At 40.1% G+C, this 21605-nt stretch overlaps 19 non-coding genes across 19 annotated transcripts; all 19 read right to left on the reverse strand.

The window, feature by feature from the left end:
• Positions 1 to 178: 178 nt before the first annotated feature.
• LOC132149951 (5S ribosomal RNA) lies at positions 179 to 297 on the reverse strand. Its single transcript, XR_009435205.1, has one exon. It is a non-coding gene; the product is annotated as a 5S ribosomal RNA (ribosomal RNA).
• Positions 298 to 903: 606 nt separating this feature from the next.
• On the reverse strand, positions 904 to 1022 carry LOC132150618 (5S ribosomal RNA). Its single transcript, XR_009435846.1, has one exon. It is a non-coding gene; the product is annotated as a 5S ribosomal RNA (ribosomal RNA).
• A 1442-nt stretch (positions 1023 to 2464) lies between these two features.
• Positions 2465 to 2583, reverse strand: LOC132150627 (5S ribosomal RNA). Its single transcript, XR_009435854.1, has one exon. It is a non-coding gene; the product is annotated as a 5S ribosomal RNA (ribosomal RNA).
• A 460-nt stretch (positions 2584 to 3043) lies between these two features.
• Positions 3044 to 3161, reverse strand: LOC132150539 (5S ribosomal RNA). The gene has a single exon (XR_009435768.1). It is a non-coding gene; the product is annotated as a 5S ribosomal RNA (ribosomal RNA).
• A 1060-nt stretch (positions 3162 to 4221) lies between these two features.
• Positions 4222 to 4340, reverse strand: LOC132150639 (5S ribosomal RNA). The gene has a single exon (XR_009435865.1). It is a non-coding gene; the product is annotated as a 5S ribosomal RNA (ribosomal RNA).
• A 462-nt stretch (positions 4341 to 4802) lies between these two features.
• On the reverse strand, positions 4803 to 4920 carry LOC132150540 (5S ribosomal RNA). The gene has a single exon (XR_009435769.1). It is a non-coding gene; the product is annotated as a 5S ribosomal RNA (ribosomal RNA).
• Positions 4921 to 6171: 1251 nt separating this feature from the next.
• On the reverse strand, positions 6172 to 6290 carry LOC132149958 (5S ribosomal RNA). The gene has a single exon (XR_009435211.1). It is a non-coding gene; the product is annotated as a 5S ribosomal RNA (ribosomal RNA).
• Positions 6291 to 6896: 606 nt separating this feature from the next.
• On the reverse strand, positions 6897 to 7015 carry LOC132150532 (5S ribosomal RNA). The gene has a single exon (XR_009435761.1). It is a non-coding gene; the product is annotated as a 5S ribosomal RNA (ribosomal RNA).
• A 1060-nt stretch (positions 7016 to 8075) lies between these two features.
• Positions 8076 to 8194, reverse strand: LOC132151181 (5S ribosomal RNA). Its single transcript, XR_009436338.1, has one exon. It is a non-coding gene; the product is annotated as a 5S ribosomal RNA (ribosomal RNA).
• A 1637-nt stretch (positions 8195 to 9831) lies between these two features.
• Positions 9832 to 9950, reverse strand: LOC132149959 (5S ribosomal RNA). Its single transcript, XR_009435212.1, has one exon. It is a non-coding gene; the product is annotated as a 5S ribosomal RNA (ribosomal RNA).
• Positions 9951 to 10557: 607 nt separating this feature from the next.
• On the reverse strand, positions 10558 to 10676 carry LOC132150533 (5S ribosomal RNA). The gene has a single exon (XR_009435762.1). It is a non-coding gene; the product is annotated as a 5S ribosomal RNA (ribosomal RNA).
• A 1060-nt stretch (positions 10677 to 11736) lies between these two features.
• Positions 11737 to 11855, reverse strand: LOC132151182 (5S ribosomal RNA). Its single transcript, XR_009436339.1, has one exon. It is a non-coding gene; the product is annotated as a 5S ribosomal RNA (ribosomal RNA).
• A 461-nt stretch (positions 11856 to 12316) lies between these two features.
• On the reverse strand, positions 12317 to 12434 carry LOC132150541 (5S ribosomal RNA). The gene has a single exon (XR_009435770.1). It is a non-coding gene; the product is annotated as a 5S ribosomal RNA (ribosomal RNA).
• A 1635-nt stretch (positions 12435 to 14069) lies between these two features.
• Positions 14070 to 14188, reverse strand: LOC132149952 (5S ribosomal RNA). The gene has a single exon (XR_009435206.1). It is a non-coding gene; the product is annotated as a 5S ribosomal RNA (ribosomal RNA).
• A 461-nt stretch (positions 14189 to 14649) lies between these two features.
• On the reverse strand, positions 14650 to 14768 carry LOC132149954 (5S ribosomal RNA). Its single transcript, XR_009435207.1, has one exon. It is a non-coding gene; the product is annotated as a 5S ribosomal RNA (ribosomal RNA).
• A 1802-nt stretch (positions 14769 to 16570) lies between these two features.
• On the reverse strand, positions 16571 to 16689 carry LOC132149996 (5S ribosomal RNA). The gene has a single exon (XR_009435248.1). It is a non-coding gene; the product is annotated as a 5S ribosomal RNA (ribosomal RNA).
• A 461-nt stretch (positions 16690 to 17150) lies between these two features.
• On the reverse strand, positions 17151 to 17269 carry LOC132149997 (5S ribosomal RNA). The gene has a single exon (XR_009435249.1). It is a non-coding gene; the product is annotated as a 5S ribosomal RNA (ribosomal RNA).
• A 1949-nt stretch (positions 17270 to 19218) lies between these two features.
• LOC132149853 (5S ribosomal RNA) lies at positions 19219 to 19337 on the reverse strand. The gene has a single exon (XR_009435114.1). It is a non-coding gene; the product is annotated as a 5S ribosomal RNA (ribosomal RNA).
• An 838-nt stretch (positions 19338 to 20175) lies between these two features.
• Positions 20176 to 20294, reverse strand: LOC132149998 (5S ribosomal RNA). The gene has a single exon (XR_009435250.1). It is a non-coding gene; the product is annotated as a 5S ribosomal RNA (ribosomal RNA).
• Between the last annotated feature and the right edge of the window lie 1311 nt (positions 20295 to 21605).

The raw sequence follows: 21605 nt of genomic DNA on the forward strand, positions 1-21605 counted from the left end.
TTAGATAATTACTGAAAAAATCCAAAAGTACTAACCTGCTTAGATTTGGAGATCAGTTGAGATCAGGCATAGCCAGGATGGTATGGCCATAAGCGAAGGAGGCTGCAAAGAGAGGGCTATTTAAAGATCAGCCACTATAATCGCCAGTGCTTTATATAAGTAGGGAAGGAAACCCAAAAGCTTACAGCACCTGGTATTCCCAGGCGGTCTCCCATCCAAGTACTAACCAGGCCCAAACCTGCTTAGCTTCCGAGATCAGACGAGATCGGGCATAGCCAGGTTGGAATGGCCGCAAGCGAAGGAGGCTGCAAAGAGAGGGCTATTTAAAGGTCAGCCACTATAATCGCCAGTGCATTATATAAGTAGGGAAGGAAACCCAAAAGCTTACAGCACCTGGTATTCCCAAAAGTACTAACCAGGCCTATTAGATAATTACTGAAAAAATCCAAAAGTACTAACCTGGCCCAAACCTGCTTACATTCTGAGATCGGGCATTGACTCTTTTTTTTTTTTTTTTGCAAGATTATTGGACAATTAGTGAAAATTTCCAAAAGTACTAACGAGGCCTATTAGATAATTACTGAAAAAATCCAAAAGTACTAACCTGGCCCAAACCTGCTTACATTCTGAGATCGGGCATTGATTCTTTTTTTTTTTTTTTTGCAAGATTATTGGACAATTAGTGAAAATTTCCAAAAGTACTAACCAGGCCTATTAGATAATTACTGAAAAAATCCAAAAGTACTAACCTGGCCCAAACCTGCTTAGATTTGGAGATCAGTTGAGATCGGGCATAGCCAGGATGGTATGGCCATAAGCGAAGGAGGCTGCAAAGAGAGGGCTATTTAAAGATCAGCCACTATAATCGCCAGTGCTTTATATAAGTAGGGAAGGAAACCCAAAAGCTTACAGCACCTGGTATTTCCAGGCGGTCTCCCATCCAAGTACTAACCAGGCCCAAACCTGCTTAGCTTCTGAGATCAGACGAGATCGGGCATAGCCAGGCTGGAATGGCCGTAAGCGAAGGAGGCTGCAAAGAGAGGGCTATTTAAAGATCAGCCACTATAATCCCCAGTGCATTATATAAGTAGGGAAGGAAACCCAAAAGCTTACAGCACCTGGTATTCCCAAAAGTACTAACCAGGCCTATTAGATAATTACTGAAAAAATCCAAAAGTACTAACCTGGCCCAAACCTGCTTAGATTTGGAGATCAGTTGAGATCAGGCATAGCCAGGATGGTATGGCCATAAGCGAAGGAGGCTGCAAAGAGAGGGCTATTTAAAGATCAGCCACTATAATCGCCAGTGCTTTATATGAGTAGGGAAGGAAACCCAAAAGCTTACAGCACCTGGTATTTCCAAAAGTACTATCCAGGCCTATTAGATAATTACTGAAAAAATCCAAAAGTACTAACCTGGCCCAAACCTGCTTACATTCTGAGATCGGGCATTGACTCTTTTTTTTTTTTTTTTTTTTGCAAGATTATTGGACAATTAGTGAAAATTTCCAAAAGTACTAACCAGGCCTATTAGATAATTACTGAAAAAATCCAAAAGTACTAACCTGGCCCAAACCTTCTTAGATTTGGAGATCAGTTGAGATCGGGCATAGCCAGGATGGTATGGCCATAAGCGAAGGAGGCTGCAAAGAGAGGGCTATTTAAAGATCAGCCACTATAATCGCCAGTGCTTTATATAAGTAGGGAAGGAAACCCAAAAGCTTACAGCACCTGGAATTCCCAAAAGTACTAACCAGGCCTATCAGATAATTACTGAAAAAATCCAAAAGTACTAACCTGGCCCAAACCTGCTTACATTCTGAGATCGGGCATTGACTCTTTTTTTTTTTTTTTTGCAAGATTATTGGACAATTAGTGAAAATTTCCAAAAGTACTAACGAGGCCTATTAGATAATTACTGAAAAAATCCAAAAGTACTAACCTGGCCCAAACCTGCTTAGATTTGGAGATCAGTTGAGATCAGGCATAGCCAGGATGGTATGGCCATAAGCGAAGGAGGCTGCAAAGAGAGGGCTATTTAAAGATCAGCCACTATAATCGCCAGTGCTTTATATAAGTGAGAAAGGAAACCCAAAAGCTTACAGCACCTGGAATTCCCAAAAGTACTAACCAGGCCTATCAGATAATTACTGAAAAAATCCAAAAGTACTAACCTGGCCCAATCCTGCTTACATTCTGAGATCGGGCATTGACTCTTTTTTTTTTTTTTTTTGCAAGATTATTGGACAATTAGTGAAAATTTCCAAAAGTACTAACGAGGCCTATTAGATAATTACTAAAAAAATCCAAAAGTACTAACCTGGCCCAAACCTGCTTAGATTTGGGGATCAGGCATAGCCAGGATGGTATGGCCATAAGCGAAGGAGGCTGCAAAGAGAGGGCTATTTAAAGATCAGCCACTATAATCGCCAGTGCTTTATATAAGTAGGGAAGGAAACCCAAAAGCTTACAGCACCTGGTATTCCCAGGCGGTCTCCCATCCAAGTACTAACCAGGCCCAAACCTGCTTAGCTTCCGAGATCAGACGAGATCGGGCATAGCCAGGTTGGTATGGCCGTAAGCGAAGGAGGCTGCAAAGAGAGGGCTATTTAAAGATCAGCCACTATAATCGCCAGTGCATTATATAAGTAGGGAAGGAAACCCAAAAGCTTACAGCACCTGGTATTCCCAAAAGTACTAACCAGGCCTATTAGATAATTACTGAAAAAATCCAAAAGTACTAACCTGGCCCAAACCTGCTTACATTCTGAGATCGGGCATTGACTCTTTTTTTTTTTTTTTGCAAGATTATTGGACAATTAGTGAAAATTTCCAAAAGTACTAACCAGGTCTATTAGATAATTACTGAAAAAATCCAAAAGTACTAACCTGGCCCAAACCTGCTTAGATTTGGAGATCAGTTGAGATCGGGCATAGCCAGGATGGTATGGCCATAAGCAAAGGAGGCTGCAAAGAGAGGGCTATTTAAAGATCAGCCACTATAATCGCCAGTGCTTTATATAAGTAGGGAAGGAAACCCAAAAGCTTACAGCACCTGGTATTCCCAGGCGGTCTCCCATCCAAGTACTAACCAGGCCCAAACCTGCTTAGCTTCCGAGATCAGACGAGATCGGGCATAGCCAGGTTGGTATAGCGTAAGCGAAGGAGGCTGCAAAGAGAGGGCTATTTAAAGATCAGCCACTATAATCGCCAGTGCATTACATAAGTAGGGAAGGAAACCCAAAAGCTTACAGCACCTGGTATTCCCAAAAGTACTATCCAGGCCTATTAGATAATTACTGAAAAAATCCAAAAGTACTAACCTGGCCCAAACCTGCTTACATTCAGAGATCGGGCATTGACTCTTTTTTTTTTTTTTTTGCAAGATTATTGGACAATTAGTGAAAATTTCCAAAAGTACTAACCAGGCCTAAGAGATAATTACTGAAAAAATCCAAAAGTACTAACCTGGCCCAAACCTGCTTAGATTTGGAGATCAGTTGAGATCAGGCATAGCCAGGATGGTATGGCCATAAGCGAAGAAGGCTGCAAAGAGAGGGCTATTTAAAGATCAGCCACTATAATCGCCAGTGCATTATATAAGTAGGGAAGGAAACCCAAAAGCTTACAGCACCTGGTATTCCCAAAAGTACTAACCAGGCCTATCAGATAATTACTGAAAAAATCCAAAAGTACTAACCTGGCCCAAACCTGCTTACATTCTGAGATCGGGCATTGACTCTTTTTTTTTTTTTTTTGCAAGATTATTGGACAATTAGTGAAAATTTCCAAAAGTACTAACCAGGCCTATTAGATAATTACTGAAAAAATCCAAAAGTACTAACCTGGCCCAAACCTGCTTAGATTTGGAGATCAGTTGAGATCAGGCATAGCCAGGATGGTATGGCCATAAGCGAAGGAGGCTGCAAAGAGATGGATATTTAAAGATCAGCCACTATAATCGCCAGTGCTTTATATAAGTAGGGAAGGAAACCCAAAAGCTTACAGCACCTGGAATTCCCAAAAGTACTAACCAGGCCTATCAGATAATTACTGAAAAAATCCAAAAGTACTAACCTGGCCCAAACCTGCTTAGATTTGGAGATCAGGCATAGCCAGGATGGTATGGCCATAAGCGAAGGAGGCTGCAAAGAGAGGGCTATTTAAAGATCAGCCACTATAATCGCCAGTGCTTTATATAAGTAGGGAAGGAAACCCAAAAGCTTACAGCACCTGGTATTCCCAGGCGGTCTCCCATCCAAGTACTAACCAGGCCCAAACCTGCTTAGCTTCCGAGATCAGACGAGATCGGGCATAGCCAGGTTGGTATGGCCGTAAGCGAAGGAGGCTGCAAAGAGAGGGCTATTTAAAGATCAGCCACTATAATCGCCAGTGCATTATATAAGTAGGGAAGGAAACCCAAAAGCTTACAGCACCTGGTATTCCCAAAAGTACTAACCAGGCCTATTAGATAATTACTGAAAAAATCCAAAAGTACTAACCTGGCCCAAACCTGCTTACATTCTGAGATCGGGCATTGACTCTTTTTTTTTTTTTTTTTGCAAGATTATTGGACAATTAGTGAAAATTTCCAAAAGTACTAACCAGGTCTATTAGATAATTACTGAAAAAATCCAAAAGTACTAACCTGGCCCAAACCTGCTTAGATTTGGAGATCAGTTGAGATCGGGCATAGCCAGGACGGTATGGCCATAAGCGAAGGAGGCTGCAAAGAGAGGGCTATTTAAAGATCAGCCACTATAATCGCCAGTGCTTTATATAAGTAGGGAAGGAAACCCAAAAGCTTACAGCACCTGGTATTCCCAGGCGGTCTCCCATCCAAGTACTAACCAGGCCCAAACCTGCTTAGCTTCCGAGATCAGACGAGATCGGGCATAGCCAGGTTGGTATAGCGTAAGCGAAGGAGGCTGCAAAGAGAGGGCTATTTAAAGATCAGCCACTATAATCGCCAGTGCATTACATAAGTAGGGAAGGAAACCCAAAAGCTTACAGCACCTGGTATTCCCAAAAGTACTATCCAGGCCTATTAGATAATTACTGAAAAAATCCAAAAGTACTAACCTGGCCCAAACCTGCTTACATTCAGAGATCGGGCATTGACTCTTTTTTTTTTTTTTTTGCAAGATTATTGGACAATTAGTGAAAATTTCCAAAAGTACTAACCAGGCCTAAGAGATAATTACTGAAAAAATCCAAAAGTACTAACCTGGCCCAAACCTGCTTAGATTTGGAGATCAGTTGAGATCAGGCATAGCCAGGATGGTATGGCCATAAGCGAAGGAGGCTGCAAAGAGAGGGCTATTAAAAGATCAGCCACTATAATCGCCAGTGCTTTATATAAGTAGGGAAGGAAACCCAAAAGCTTACAGCACCTGGTATTCCCAAAAGTACTAACCAGGCCTATTAGATAATTACTGAAAAAATCCAAAAGTACTAATCTGGCCCAAACCTGCTTACATTCTGAGATCGGGCATTGACTCTTTTTTTTTTTTTTTTTGCACGATTATTGGACAATTAGTGAAAATTTCCAAAAGTACTAACCAGGCCTATTAGATAATTACTGAAAAAATCCAAAAGTACTAACCTGGCCCAAACCTGCTTACATTCTGAGATCGGGCATTGACTCTTTTTTTTTTTTTTTTTGCAAGATTATTGGACAATTAGTGAAAATTTCCAAAAGTACTAACCAGGCCTATTAGATAATTACTGAAAAAATCCAAAAGTACTAACCTGGCCCAAACCTGCTAACATTCTGAGGTCGGGCATTGACTCTTTTTTTTTTTGCAAGATTATTGGACAATTAGTGAAAATTTCCAAAAGTACTAACCAGGCCTATTAGATAATTACTGAAAAAATCCAAAAGTACTAACCTGGCCCAAACCTGCTTACATTCTGAGATCAGGCATTGATTTTTTTTTTTGCAAGATTATTGGACAATAAGTGAAAATTTCCAAAAGTACTAACCAGGCCTATTAGATAATTACTGAAAAAATCCAAAAGTACTAACCTGCTTAGATTTGGAGATCAGTTGAGATCAGGCATAGCCAGGATGGTATGGCCATAAGCGAAGGAGGCTGCAAAGAGAGGGCTATTTAAAGATCAGCCACTATAATCGCCAGTGCTTTATATAAGTAGGGAAGGAAACCCAAAAGCTTACAGCACCTGGTATTCCCAGGGGGTCTCCCATCCAAGTACTAACCAGGCCCAAACCTGCTTAGCTTCCGAGATCAGACGAGATCGGGCATAGCCAGGTTGGAATGGCCGCAAGCGAAGGAGGCTGCAAAGAGAGGGCTATTTAAAGGTCAGCCACTATAATCGCCAGTGCATTATATAAGTAGGGAAGGAAACCCAAAAGCTTACAGCACCTGGTATTCCCAAAAGTACTAACCAGGCCTATTAGATAATTACTGAAAAAATCCAAAAGTACTAACCTGGCCCAAACCTGCTTACATTCTGAGATCGGGCATTGACTCTTTTTTTTTTTTTTTTGCAAGATTATTGGACAATTAGTGAAAATTTCCAAAAGTACTAACGAGGCCTATTAGATAATTACTGAAAAAATCCAAAAGTACTAACCTGGCCCAAACCTGCTTACATTCTGAGATCGGGCATTGACTCTTTTTTTTTTTTTTTTGCAAGATTATTGGACAATTAGTGAAAATTTCCAAAAGTACTAACCAGGCCTATTAGATAATTACTGAAAAAATCCAAAAGTACTAACCTGGCCCAAACCTGCTTAGATTTGGAGATCAGTTGAGTTCGGGCATAGCCAGGATGGTATGGCCATAAGCGAAGGAGGCTGCAAAGAGAGGGCTATTTAAAGATCAGCCACTATAATCGCCAGTGCTTTATATAAGTAGGGAAGGAAACCCAAAAGCTTACAGCACCTGGTATTTCCAGGCGGTCTCCCATCCAAGTACTAACCAGGCCCAAACCTGCTTAGCTTCTGAGATCAGACGAGATCGGGCATAGCCAGGTTGGAATGGCCGTAAGCGAAGGAGGCTGCAAAGAGAGGGCTATTTAAAGATCAGCCACTATAATCCCCAGTGCATTATATAAGTAGGGAAGGAAACCCAAAAGCTTACAGCACCTGGTATTCCCAAAAGTACTAACCAGGCCTATTAGATAATTACTGAAAAAATCCAAAAGTACTAACCTGGCCCAAACCTGCTTAGATTTGGAGATCAGTTGAGATCAGGCATAGCCAGGATGGTATGGCCATAAGCGAAGGAGGCTGCAAAGAGAGGGCTATTTAAAGATCAGCCACTATAATCGCCAGTGCTTTATATAAGTAGGGAAGGAAACCCAAAAGCTTACAGCACCTGGTATTCCCAAAAGTACTAACCAGGCCTATCAGATAATTACTGAAAAAATCCAAAAGTACTAACCTGGCCCAAACCTGCTTACATTCTGAGATCGGGCATTGACTCTTTTTTTTTTTTTTTGCAAGATTATTGGACAATTAGTGAAAATTTCCAAAAGTACTAACCAGGCCTATTAGATAATTACTGAAAAAATCCAAAAGTACTAACCTGGCCCAAACCTGCTTAGATTTGGAGATCAGTTGAGATCAGGCATAGCCAGGATGGTATGGCCATAAGCGAAGGAGGCTGCAAAGAGATGGCTATTTAAAGATCAGCCACTATAATCGCCAGTGCTTTATATAAGTAGGGAAGGAAACCCAAAAGCTTACAGCACCTGGAATTCCCAAAAGTACTAACCAGGCCTATCAGATAATTACTGAAAAAATTCAAAAGTACTAACCTGTCCCAAACCTGCTTACATTCTGAGATCGGGCATTGACTCTTTTTTTTTTTTTTTTTGCAAGATTATTGGACAATTAGTGAAAATTTCCAAAAGTACTAACGAGGCCTATTAGATAATTACTGAAAAAATCCAAAAGTACTAACCTGGCCCAAACCTGCTTAGATTTGGAGATCAGGCATAGCCAGGATGGTATGGCCATAAGCGAAGGAGGCTGCAAAGAGAGGGCTATTTAAAGATCAGCCACTATAATCGCCAGTGCATTATATAAGTAGGGAAGGAAACCCAAAAGCTTACAGCACCTGGTATTCCCAGGCGGTCTCCCATCCAAGTACTAACCAGGCCCAAACCTGCTTAGCTTCCGAGATCAGACGAGATCGGGCATAGCCAGGTTGGTATGGCAGTAAGCGAAGGAGGCTGCAAAGAGAGGGCTATTTAAAGATCAGCCACTATAATCGCCAGTGCATTATATAAGTAGGGAAGGAAACCCAAAAGCTTACAGCACCTGGTATTCCCAAAAGTACTAACCAGGCCTATTAGATAATTACTGAAAAAATCCAAAAGTACTAACCTGGCCCAAACCTGCTTACATTCTGAGATCGGGCATTGACTCTTTTTTTTTTTTTTTTGCAAGATTATTGGACAATTAGTGAAAATTTCCAAAAGTACTAACCAGGTCTATTAGATAATTACTGAAAAAATCCTAAAGTACTAACCTGGCCCAAACCTGCTTAGATTTGGAGATCAGTTGAGATCGGGCATAGCCAGGTTGGTATAGCGTAAGCGAAGGAGGCTGCAAAGAGAGGGCTATTTAAAGATCAGCCACTATAATCGCCAGTGCATTACATAAGTAGGGAAGGAAACCCAAAAGCTTACAGCACCTGGTATTCCCAAAAGTACTATCCAGGCCTATTAGATAATTACTGAAAAAATCCAAAAGTACTAACCTGGCCCAAACCTGCTTACATTCAGAGATCGGGCATTGACTCTTTTTTTTTTTTTTTTGCAAGATTATTGGACAATTAGTGAAAATTTCCAAAAGTACTAACCAGGCCTAAGAGATAATTACTGAAAAAATCCAAAAGTACTAACCTGGCCCAAACCTGCTTAGATTTGGAGATCAGTTGAGATCAGGCATAGCCAGGATGGTATGGCCATAAGCGAAGGAGGCTGCAAAGAGAGGGCTATTAAAAGATCAGCCACTATAATCGCCAGTGCTTTATATAAGTAGGGAAGGAAACCCAAAAGCTTACAGCACCTGGTATTCCCAAAAGTACTAACCAGGCCTATTAGATAATTACTGAAAAAATCCAAAAGTACTAATCTGGCCCAAACCTGCTTACATTCTGAGATCGGGCATTGACTCTTTTTTTTTTTTTTTTTGCACGATTATTGGACAATTAGTGAAAATTTCCAAAAGTACTAACCAGGCCTATTAGATAATTACTGAAAAAATCCAAAAGTACTAACCTGGCCCAAACCTGCTTACATTCTGAGATCGGGCATTGACTCTTTTTTTTTTTTTTTTTTGCAAGATTATTGGACAATTAGTGAAAATTTCCAAAAGTACTAACCAGGCCTATTAGATAATTACTGAAAAAATCCAAAAGTACTAACCTGGCCCAAACCTGCTAACATTCTGAGGTCGGGCATTGACTCTTTTTTTTTTTGCAAGATTATTGGACAATTAGTGAAAATTTCCAAAAGTACTAACCAGGCCTATTAGATAATTACTGAAAAAATCCAAAAGTACTAACCTGGCCCAAACCTGCTTACATTCTGAGATCAGGCATTGATTTTTTTTTTTTTTTTTTTTGCAAGATTATTGGACAATAAGTGAAAATTTCCAAAAGTACTAACCAGGCCTATTAGATAATTACTGAAAAAATCCAAAAGTACTAACCTGCTTAGATTTGGAGATCAGTTGAGATCAGGCATAGCCAGGATGGTATGGCCATAAGCGAAGGAGGCTGCAAAGAGAGGGCTATTTAAAGATCAGCCACTATAATCGCCAGTGCTTTATATAAGTAGGGAAGGAAACCCAAAAGCTTACAGCACCTGGTATTCCCAGGGGGTCTCCCATCCAAGTACTAACCAGGCCCAAACCTGCTTAGCTTCCGAGATCAGACGAGATCGGGCATAGCCAGGTTGGAATGGCCGCAAGCGAAGGAGGCTGCAAAGAGAGGGCTATTTAAAGGTCAGCCACTATAATCGCCAGTGCATTATATAAGTAGGGAAGGAAACCCAAAAGCTTACAGCACCTGGTATTCCCAAAAGTACTAACCAGGCCTATTAGATAATTACTGAAAAAATCCAAAAGTACTAACCTGGCCCAAACCTGCTTACATTCTGAGATCGGGCATTGACTCTTTTTTTTTTTTTTTTTGCAAGATTATTGGACAATTAGTGAAAATTTCCAAAAGTACTAACGAGGCCTATTAGATAATTACTGAAAAAATCCAAAAGTACTAACCTGGCCCAAACCTGCTTACATTCTGAGATCGGGCATTGACTCTTTTTTTTTTTTTTTTGCAAGATTATTGGACAATTAGTGAAAATTTCCAAAAGTACTAACCAGGCCTATTAGATAATTACTGAAAAAATCCAAAAGTACTAACCTGGCCCAAACCTGCTTAGATTTGGAGATCAGTTGAGTTCGGGCATAGCCAGGATGGTATGGCCATAAGCGAAGGAGGCTGCAAAGAGAGGGCTATTTAAAGATCAGCCACTATAATCGCCAGTGCTTTATATAAGTAGGGAAGGAAACCCAAAAGCTTACAGCACCTGGTATTTCCAGGCGGTCTCCCATCCAAGTACTAACCAGGCCCAAACCTGCTTAGCTTCTGAGATCAGACGAGATCGGGCATAGCCAGGTTGGAATGGCCGTAAGCGAAGGAGGCTGCAAAGAGAGGGCTATTTAAAGATCAGCCACTATAATCCCCAGTGCATTATATAAGTAGGGAAGGAAACCCAAAAGCTTACAGCACCTGGTATTCCCAAAAGTACTAACCAGGCCTATTAGATAATTACTGAAAAAATCCAAAAGTACTAACCTGGCCCAAACCTGCTTAGATTTGGAGATCAGTTGAGATCAGGCATAGCCAGGATGGTATGGCCATAAGCGAAGGAGGCTGCAAAGAGAGGGCTATTTAAAGATCAGCCACTATAATCGCCAGTGCTTTATATAAGTAGGGAAGGAAACCCAAAAGCTTACAGCACCTGGTATTCCCAAAAGTACTAACCAGGCCTATCAGATAATTACTGAAAAAATCAAAAAGTACTAACCTGGCCCAAACCTGCTTACATTCTGAGATCGGGCATTGACTCTTTTTTTTTTTTTTTGCAAGATTATTGGACAATTAGTGAAAATTTCCAAAAGTACTAACCAGGCCTATTAGATAATTACTGAAAAAATCCAAAAGTACTAACCTGGCCCAAACCTGCTTAGATTTGGAGATCAGTTGAGATCAGGCATAGCCAGGATGGTATGGCCATAAGCGAAGGAGGCTGCAAAGAGATGGCTATTTAAAGATCAGCCACTATAATCGCCAGTGCTTTATATAAGTAGGGAAGGAAACCCAAAAGCTTACAGCACCTGGAATTCCCAAAAGTACTAACCAGGCCTATCAGATAATTACTGAAAAAATTCAAAAGTACTAACCTGTCCCAAACCTGTTTACATTCTGAGATCGGGCATTGACTCTTTTTTTTTTTTTTTTTGCAAGATTATTGGACAATTAGTGAAAATTTCCAAAAGTACTAACGAGGCCTATTAGATAATTACTGAAAAAATCCAAAAGTACTAACCTGGCCCAAACCTGCTTAGATTTGGAGATCAGGCATAGCCAGGATGGTATGGCCATAAGCGAAGGAGGCTGCAAAGAGAGGGCTATTTAAAGATCAGCCACTATAATCGCCAGTGCATTATATAAGTAGGGAAGGAAACCCAAAAGCTTACAGCACCTGGTATTCCCAGGCGGTCTCCCATCCAAGTACTAACCAGGCCCAAACCTGCTTAGCTTCCGAGATCAGACGAGATCGGGCATAGCCAGGTTGGTATGGCAGTAAGCGAAGGAGGCTGCAAAGAGAGGGCTATTTAAAGATCAGCCACTATAATCGCCAGTGCATTATATAAGTAGGGAAGGAAACCCAAAAGCTTACAGCACCTGGTATTCCCAAAAGTACTAACCAGGCCTATTAGATAATTACTGAAAAAATCCAAAAGTACTAACCTGGCCCAAACCTGCTTACATTCTGAGATCGGGCATTGACTCTTTTTTTTTTTTTTTTGCAAGATTATTGGACAATTAGTGAAAATTTCCAAAAGTACTAACCAGGTCTATTAGATAATTACTGAAAAAATCCTAAAGTACTAACCTGGCCCAAACCTGCTTAGATTTGGAGATCAGTTGAGATCGGGCATAGCCAGGATGGTATGGCCATAAGCGAAGGAGGCTGCAAAGAGAGGGCTATTTAAAGATCAGCCACTATAATCGCCAGTGCTTTATATAAGTAGGGAAGGAAACCCAAAAGCTTACAGCACCTGGTATTCCCAGGCGGTCTCCCATCCAAGTACTAACCAGGCCCAAACCTGCTTAGCTTCCGAGATCAGACGAGATCGGGCATAGCCAGGTTGGTATAGCGTAAGCGAAGGAGGCTGCAAAGAGAGGGCTATTTAAAGATCAGCCACTATATTCGCCAGTGCATTACATAAGTAGGGAAGGAAACCCAAAAGCTTACAGCACCTGGTATTCCCAAAAGTACTATCCAGGCCTATTAGATAATTACTGAAAAAATCCAAAAGTACTAACCTGGCCCAAACCTGCTTACATTCAGAGATCGGGCATTGACTCTTTTTTTTTTTTTTTTTTGCAAGATTATTGGACAATTAGTGAAAATTTCCAAAAGTACTAACCAGGCCTAAGAGATAATTACTGAAAAAATCCAAAAGTACTAACCTGGCCCAAACCTGCTTAGATTTGGAGATCAGTTGAGATCAGGCATAGCCAGGATGGTATGGCCATAAGCGAAGGAGGCTGCAAAGAGAGGGCTATTTAAAGATCAGCCACTATAATCGCCAGTGCTTTATATAAGTAGGGAAGGAAACCCAAAAGCTTACAGCACCTGGTATTCCCAAAAGTACTAACCAGGCCTATTAGATAATTACTGAAAAAATCCAAAAGTACTAACCTGGCCCAAACCTGCTTACATTCTGAGATCGGGCATTGACTCTTTTTTTTTTTTTTTGCAAGATTATTGGACAATTAGTGAAAATTTCCAAAAGTACTAACCAGGCCTATTAGATAATTACTGAAAAAATCCAAAAGTACTAACCTGGCCCAAACCTGCTTAGATTTGGAGATCAGTTGAGATCAGGCATAGCCAGGATGGTATGGCCATAAGCGAAGGAGGCTGCAAAGAGAGGGCTATTAAAAGATCACCCACTATAATCGCCAGTGCATTATATAAGTAGGGAAGGAAACCCAAAAGCTTACAGCACCTGGTATTCCAAAAAGTACTAACCAGGCCTATTAGATAATTACTGAAAAAATCCAAAAGTACTAATCTGGCCCAAACCTGCTTACATTCTGAGATCGGGCATTGACTCTTTTTTCTTTTTTTTTTGCAAGATTATTGGACAATTAGTGAAAATTTCCAAAAGTACTAACCAGGCCTATTAGATAATTACTGAAAAAATCCAAAAGTACTAACCTGGCCCAAACCTGCTTACATTCTGAGATCGGGCATTGACTCTTTTTTTTTTTTTTTTTGCAAGATTATTGGACAATTAGTGAAAATTTCCAAAAGTACTAACCAGGCCTATTAGATAATTACTGAAAAAATCCAAAAGTACTAACCTGGCCCAAACCTGCTAACATTCTGAGGTCGGGCATTGACTCTTTTTTTTTTTGCAAGATTCTTGGACAATTAGTGAAAATTTCCAAAAGTACTAACCAGGCCTATTAGATAATTACTGAAAAAATCCAAAAGTACTAACCTGGCCCAAACCTGCTTACATTCTGAGATCAGGCATTGATTCTTTTTTTTTTTTTTGCAAGATTATTGGACAATAAGTGAAAATTTCCAAAAGTACTAACCAGGCCTATTAGACAATTACTGAAAAAATCCAAAAGTACTAACCTGCTTAGATTTGGAGATCAGTTGAGATCAGGCATAGCCAGGATGGTATGGCCATAAGCGAAGGAGGCTGCAAAGAGAGGGCTATTTAAAGATCAGCCACTATAATCGCCAGTGCTTTATATAAGTAGGGAAGGAAACCCAAAAGCTTACAGCACCTGGTATTCCCAGGCGGTCTCCCATCCAAGTACTAACCAGGCCCAAACCTGCTTAGCTTCCGAGATCAGACGAGATCGGGCATAGCCAGGTTGGAATGGCCGCAAGCGAAGGAGGCTGCAAAGAGAGGGCTATTTAAAGATCAGCCACTATAATCGCCAGTGCATTATATAAGTAGGGAAGGAAACCCAAAAGCTTACAGCACCTGGTATTCCCAAAAGTACTAACCAGGCCTATTAGATAATTACTGAAAAAATCCAAAAGTACTAACCTGGCCCAAACCTGCTTACATTCTGAGATCGGGCATTGACTCTTTTTTTTTTTTTTTTGCAAGATTATTGGACAATTAGTGAAAATTTCCAAAAGTACTAACGAGGCCTATTAGATAATTACTGAAAAAATCCAAAAGTACTAACCTGGCCCAAACCTGCTTAGATTTGGAGATCAGTTGAGATCAGGCATAGCCAGGATGGTATGGCCATAAGCGAAGGAGGCTGCAAAGAGAGGGCTATTTAAAGATCAGCCACTATAATCGCCAGTGCTTTATATGAGTAGGGAAGGAAACCCAAAAGCTTACAGCACCTGGTATTCCCAGGCGGTCTCCCATCCAAGTACTAACCAGGCCCAAACCTGCTTAGCTTCCGAGATCAGACGAGATCGGGCATAGCCAGGTTGGAATGGCCGCAAGCGAAGGAGGCTGCAAAGAGAGGGCTATTTAAAGATCAGCCACTATAATCGCCAGTGCATTATATAAGTAGGGAAGGAAACCCAAAAGCTTACAGCACCTGGTATTCCCAAAAGTACTAACCAGGCCTATTAGATAATTACTGAAAAAATCCAAAAGTACTAACCTGGCCCAAACCTGCTTACATTCTGAGATCGGGCATTGACTCTTTTTTTTTTTTTTTTTGCAAGATTATTGGACAATTAGTGAAAATTTCCAAAAGTACTAACGAGGCCTATTAGATAATTACTGAAAAAATCCAAAAGTACTAACCTGGCCCAAACCTGCTTACATTCTGAGATCGGGCATTGACTCTTTTTTTTTTTTTTTTGCAAGATTATTGGACAATTAGTGAAAATTTCCAAAAGTACTAAACAGGCCTATTAGATAATTACTGAAAAAATCCAAAAGTACTAACCTGGCCCAAACCTGCTTACATTCTGAGATCGGGCATTGACTCTTTTTTTTTTTTTTTTTTTTGCAAGATTATTGGACAATTAGTGAAAATTTCCAAAAGTACTAACCAGGCCTATTAGATAATTACTGAAAAAATCCAAAAGTACTAACCTGGCCCAAACCTGCTTAGATTTGGAGATCAGTTGAGATCAGGCATAGCCAGGATGGTATGGCCATAAGCGAAGGAGGCTGCAAAGAGAGGGCTATTAAAAGATCACCCACTATAATCGCCAGTGCATTATATAAGTAGGGAAGGAAACCCAAAAGCTTACAGCACCTGGTATTCCCAAAAGTACTAACCAGGCCTATCAGATAATTACTGAAAAAATCCAAAAGTACTAACCTGGCCCAAACCTGCTTACATTCTGAGATCGGGCATTGACTCTTTTTTTTGTTTTTTTGCAAGATTATTGGACAATTAATGAAAATTTCCAAAAATACTAACCAGGCCTATTAGATAATTACTGAAAAAATCCAAAAGTACTAACCTGGCCCAAACCTGCTTACATTCTGAGATCAGGCATTGATTCTTTTTTTTTTTTTGCAAGATTATTGGACAATAAGTGAAAATTTCCAAAATTACTAACCAGGCCTATTAGATAATTACTGAAAAAATCCAAAAGTACTAACCTGGCCCAAACCTGCTTACATTCTGAGATCGGGCATTGACTTTTTTTATTTATTTATTTTTTTGCAAGATTATTGGACAATTAGTGAAAATTTCCTAAAGTACTAACCAGGCCTATTAGATAATTACTGAAAAAATCCAAAAGTACTAACCTGGCCCAAACCTACTTAGATTTGGAGATCAGTTGAGATCGGGCATAGCCAGGATGGTATGGCCATAAGCGAAGGAGGCTGCAAAGAGAGGGCTATTTAAAGATCAGCCACTATAATCGCCAGTGCATTATATAAGTAGGGAAGGAAACCCAAAAGCTTACAGCACCTGGTATTCCCAAAAGTACTAACCAGGCCTATTAGATAATTACTGAAAAAATCCAAAAGTACTAACCTGGCCCAAACCTGCTTACATTCTGAGATCGGGCATTGACTTTTTTTTTTTTTTTTTTGCAAGATTATTGGACAATTAGTGAAAATTTCCAAAAGTACTAACCAGGCCTATTAGATAATTACTGAAAAAATCCAAAAGTACTAACCTGGCCCAAACCTGCTTAGATTTGGAGATCAGTTGAGATCGGGCATAGCCAGGAGTGTATGGCCATAAGCGAAGGAGGCTGCAAAGAGAGGGCTATTTAAAGATCAGCCACTATAATCGCCAGTGCTTTATATAAGTAGGGAAGGAAACCCAAAAGCTTACAGCACCTGGTATTCCCAGGCGATCTCCCAACCAAGTACTAACCAGGCCCAAACCTGCTTAGCTTCCGAGATCAGACGAGATCGGGCATAGCCAGGTTGGTATGGCCGTAAGCGAAGGAGGCTGCAAAGAGAGGGCTATTTAAAGATCAGCCACTATAATCGCCAGTGCATTATATAAGTAGGGAAGGAAACCCAAAAGCTTACAGCACCTGGTATTCCCAAAAGTACTAACCAGGCCTATTAGATAATTACTGAAAAAATCCAAAAGTACTAACCTGGCCCAAACCTGCTTACATTCTGAGATCGGGCATTGACTTTTTTTTTTTTTTTTTTGCAAGATTATTGGACAATTAGTGAAAATTTCCAAAAGTACTAACCAGGCCTATTAGATAATTACTGAAAAAATCCAAAAGTACTAACCTGGCCCAAACCTGCTTAGATTTGGAGATCAGTTGAGATCGGGCATAGCCAGGAGTGTATGGCCATAAGCGAAGGAGGCTGCAAAGAGAGGGCTATTTAAAGATCAGCCACTATAATCGCCAGTGCTTTATATAAGTAGGGAAGGAAACCCAAAAGCTTACAGCACCTGGTATTCCCAGGCGATCTCCCAACCAAGTACTAACCAGGCCCAAACCTGCTTAGCTTCCGAGATCAGACGAGATCGGGCATAGCCAGGTTGGTATGGCCGTAAGCGAAGGAGGCTGCAAAGAGAGGGCTATTTAAAGATCAGCCACTATAATCGCCAGTGCATTATATAACTAGGGAAGGAAACCCAAAAGCTTACAGCACCTGGTATTCCCAAAAGTACTAACCAGGCCTATTAGATAATTACTGAAAAAATCCAAAAGTACTAACCTGGCCCAAACCTGCTTACATTCTGAGATCGGGCATTGACTCTTTTTTTTTTTTTTTTGCAAGATTATTGGACAATTAGTGAAAATTTCCAAAAGTACAAACCAGGCCTATTAGATAATTACTGAAAAAATCCAAAAGTACTAACCTGGCCCAAACCTTCTTACATTCTGAGATCGGGCATTGACTCTTTTTTTTTTTTTTTTTTTTGCAAGATTATTGGACAATTAGTGAAAATTTCCAAAAGTACTAACCAGGCCTATTAGATAATTACTGAAAAAATCCAAAAGTACTAACCTGGCCCAAACCTGCTTAGATTTGGAGATCAGTTGAGATCAGGCATAGCCAGGAGGGTATGGCCATAAGCGAAGGAGGCTGCAAAGAGAGGGCTATTTAAAGATCAGCCACTATAATCGCCAGTGCTTTATATAAGTAGGGAAGGAAACCCAAAAGCTTACAGCACCTGGTATTCCCAAAAGTACTAACCAGGCCTATTAGATAATTACTGAAAAAATCCAAAAGTACTAACCTGGCACAAACCTGCTTACATTCTGAGATCGGGCATTGACTCTTTTTTTTTTTTTTTTTTTTTGCAAGATTATTGGACAATTAGTGAAAATTTCCAAAATTACTAACCAGGCCTATTAGATAATTACTGAAAAAGTCGAAAAGTACTAACCTGGCCCAAACCTGCTTACATTCTGAGATCGGGCATTGACTCTTTTTTTTTTTTTTTGCAAGATTATTGGACAATTAGTGAAAATTTCCAAAAGTACTAACCAGGCCTATTAGATAATTACTGAAAAAATCCAAAAGTACTAACCTGGCCCAAACCTGCTTACATTCTGAGATCGGGCATTGACTCTTTTTTTTTTTTTTTTTTTGCAAGATTATTGGACAATTAGTGAAAATTTCCAAAAGTACTAACCAGGCCTATTAGATAATTACTGAAAAAATCCAAAAGTACTAACCTGGCCCAAACCTGCTTAGATTTGGAGATCAGTTGAGATCAGGCATAGCCAGGATGGTATGGCCATAAGCGAAGGAGGCTGCAAAGAGAGGGCTATTTAAAGATCAGCCACTATAATCGCCAGTGCTTTATATAAGTAGGGAAGGAAACCCAAAAGCTTACAGCACCTGGTATTCCCAAAAGTACTAACCAGGCCTATCAGATAATTACTGAAAAAATCCAAAAGTACTAACCTGGCCCAAACCTGCTTACATTCTGAGATCGGGCATTGACTCTTTTTTTTTTTTTTTTTGCAAGATTATTGGACAATTAGTGAAAATTTCCAAAAATACTAACCAGGCCTATTAGATAATTACTGAAAAAATCCAAAAGTACTAACCTGGCCCAAACCTGCTTACATTCTGAGATCAGGCATTGATTCTTTTTTTTTTTTGCAAGATTATTGGACAATAAGTGAAAATTTCCAAAAGTACTAACCAGGCCTATTAGATAATTACTGAAAAAATCCAAAAGTACTAACCTGGCCCAAACCTGCTTACATTCTGAGATCGGGCATTGACTCTTTTTTTTTTTTTTTTTTGCAAGATTATTGGACAATTAGTGAATATTTCCAAAAGTACTAACCAGGCCTATTAGATAATTACTGAAAAAATCCAAAAGTACTAACCTGGCCCAAACCTTCTTAGATTTGGAGATCAGTTGAGATCAGGCATAGCCAGGATGGTATGGCCATAAGCGAAGGAGGCTGCAAAGAGAGGGCTATTTAAAGATCAGCCACTATAATCGCCAGTGCTTTATATAAGTAGGGAAGGAAACCCAAAACTTACAGCACCTGGTATTCCCAGGCGGTCTCCCATCCAAGTACTAACCAGGCCCATACCTGCTTAGCTTCCGAGATCAGACGAGATCGGGCATAGCCAGGTTGGTATGGCCGTAAGCGAAGGAGGCTGCAAAGAGAGGGCTATTTAAAGATCAGCCACTATAATCGCCAGTGCATTATATAAGTAGGGAAGGAAACCCAAAAGCTTACAGCACCTGGTATTCCCAAAAGTACTAACCAGGCCTATTAGATAATTACTGAAAAAATCCAAAAGTACTAACCTGGCCCAAACCTGCTTACATTCTGAGATCGGGCATTGACTCTTTTTTTTTTTTTTTTGCAAGATTATTGGACAATTAGTGAAAATTTCCAAAAGTACTAACCAGGCCTATTAGATAATTACTGAAAAAATCCAAAAGTACTAACCTGGCCCAAACCTGCTTAGATTTGGAGATCAGTTGAGATCAGGCAAAGCCAGGTTGGTATGGCCGTAAGCGAAGGAGGCTGCAAAGAGAGGGCTATTTAAAGATCAGCCACTATAATCGCCAATGCATTATATAAGTAGGGAAGGAAACCCAAAAGCTTACAGCACCTGGTATTCCCAAAAGTACTATCCAGGCCTATTAGATAATTACTGAAAAAATCCAAAAGTACTAACCTGGCCCAAACCTGCTTACATTCTGAGATCGGGCATTGACTTTTTTTTTTTTTTTTTTGCAAGATTATTGGACAATTAGTGAAAATTTCCAAAAGTACTAACCAGGCCTATTAGATAATTACTGAAAAAATCCAAAAGTACTAACCTGGCCCAAACCTGCTTAGATTTGGAGATCAGTTGAGATCGGGCATAGCCAGGAGTGTATGGCCATAAGCGAAGGAGGCTGCAAAGAGAGGGCTATTTAAAGATCAGCCACTATAATCGCCAGTGCTTTATATAAGTAGGGAAGGAAACCCAAAAGCTTACAGCACCTGGTATTCCCAGGCGATCTCCCAACCAAGTACTAACCAGGCCCAAACCTGCTTAGCTTCCGAGATCAGACGAGATCGGGCATAGCCAGGTTGGTATGGCCGTAAGCGAAGGAGGCTGCAAAGAGAGGGCTATTTAAAGATCAGCCACTATAATCGCCAGTGCATTATATAACTAGGGAAGGAAACCCAAAAGCTTACAGCACCTGGTATTCCCAAAAGTACTAACCAGGCCTATTAGATAATTACTGAAAAAATCCAAAAGTACTAACCTGGCCCAAACCTGCTTACATTCTGAGATCGGGCATTGACTCTTTTTTTTTTTTTTTTGCAAGATTATTGGACAATTAGTGAAAATTTCCAAAAGTACAAACCAGGCCTATTAGATAATTACTGAAAAAATCCAAAAGTACTAACCTGGCCCAAACCTTCTTACATTCTGAGATCGGGCATTGACTCTTTTTTTTTTTTTTTTTTTTGCAAGATTATTGGACAATTAGTGAAAATTTCCAAAAGTACTAACCAGGCCTATTAGATAATTACTGAAAAAATCCAAAAGTACTAACCTGGCCCAAACCTGCTTAGATTTGGAGATCAGTTGAGATCAGGCATAGCCAGGAGGGTATGGCCATAAGCGAAGGAGGCTGCAAAGAGAGGGCTATTTAAAGATCAGCCACTATAATCGCCAGTGCTTTATATAAGTAGGGAAGGAAACCCAAAAGCTTACAGCACCTGGTATTCCCAAAAGTACTAACCAGGCCTATTAGATAATTACTGAAAAAATCCAAAAGTACTAACCTGGCACAAACCTGCTTACATTCTGAGATCGGGCATTGACTCTTTTTTTTTTTTTTTTTTTTTGCAAGATTATTGGACAATTAGTGAAAATTTCCAAAATTACTAACCAGGCCTATTAGATAATTACTGAAAAAGTCGAAAAGTACTAACCTGGCCCAAACCTGCTTACATTCTGAGATCGGGCATTGACTCTTTTTTTTTTTTTTTGCAAGATTATTGGACAATTAGTGAAAATTTCCAAAAGTACTAACCAGGCCTATTAGATAATTACTGAAAAAATCCAAAAGTACTAACCTGGCCCAAACCTGCTTACATTCTGAGATCGGGCATTGACTCTTTTTTTTTTTTTTTTTTTGCAAGATTATTGGACAATTAGTGAAAATTTCCAAAAGTACTAACCAGGCCTATTAGATAATTACTGAAAAAATCCAAAAGTACTAACCTGGCCCAAACCTGCTTAGATTTGGAGATCAGTTGAGATCAGGCATAGCCAGGATGGTATGGCCATAAGCGAAGGAGGCTGCAAAGAGAGGGCTATTTAAAGATCAGCCACTATAATCGCCAGTGCTTTATATAAGTAGGGAAGGAAACCCAAAAGCTTACAGCACCTGGTATTCCCAAAA

This window comes from Carassius carassius, chromosome 9 (assembly GCF_963082965.1).
Source record: "Carassius carassius chromosome 9, fCarCar2.1, whole genome shotgun sequence".
Classification (NCBI taxonomy): Eukaryota; Metazoa; Chordata; class Actinopteri; order Cypriniformes; family Cyprinidae; genus Carassius; species Carassius carassius.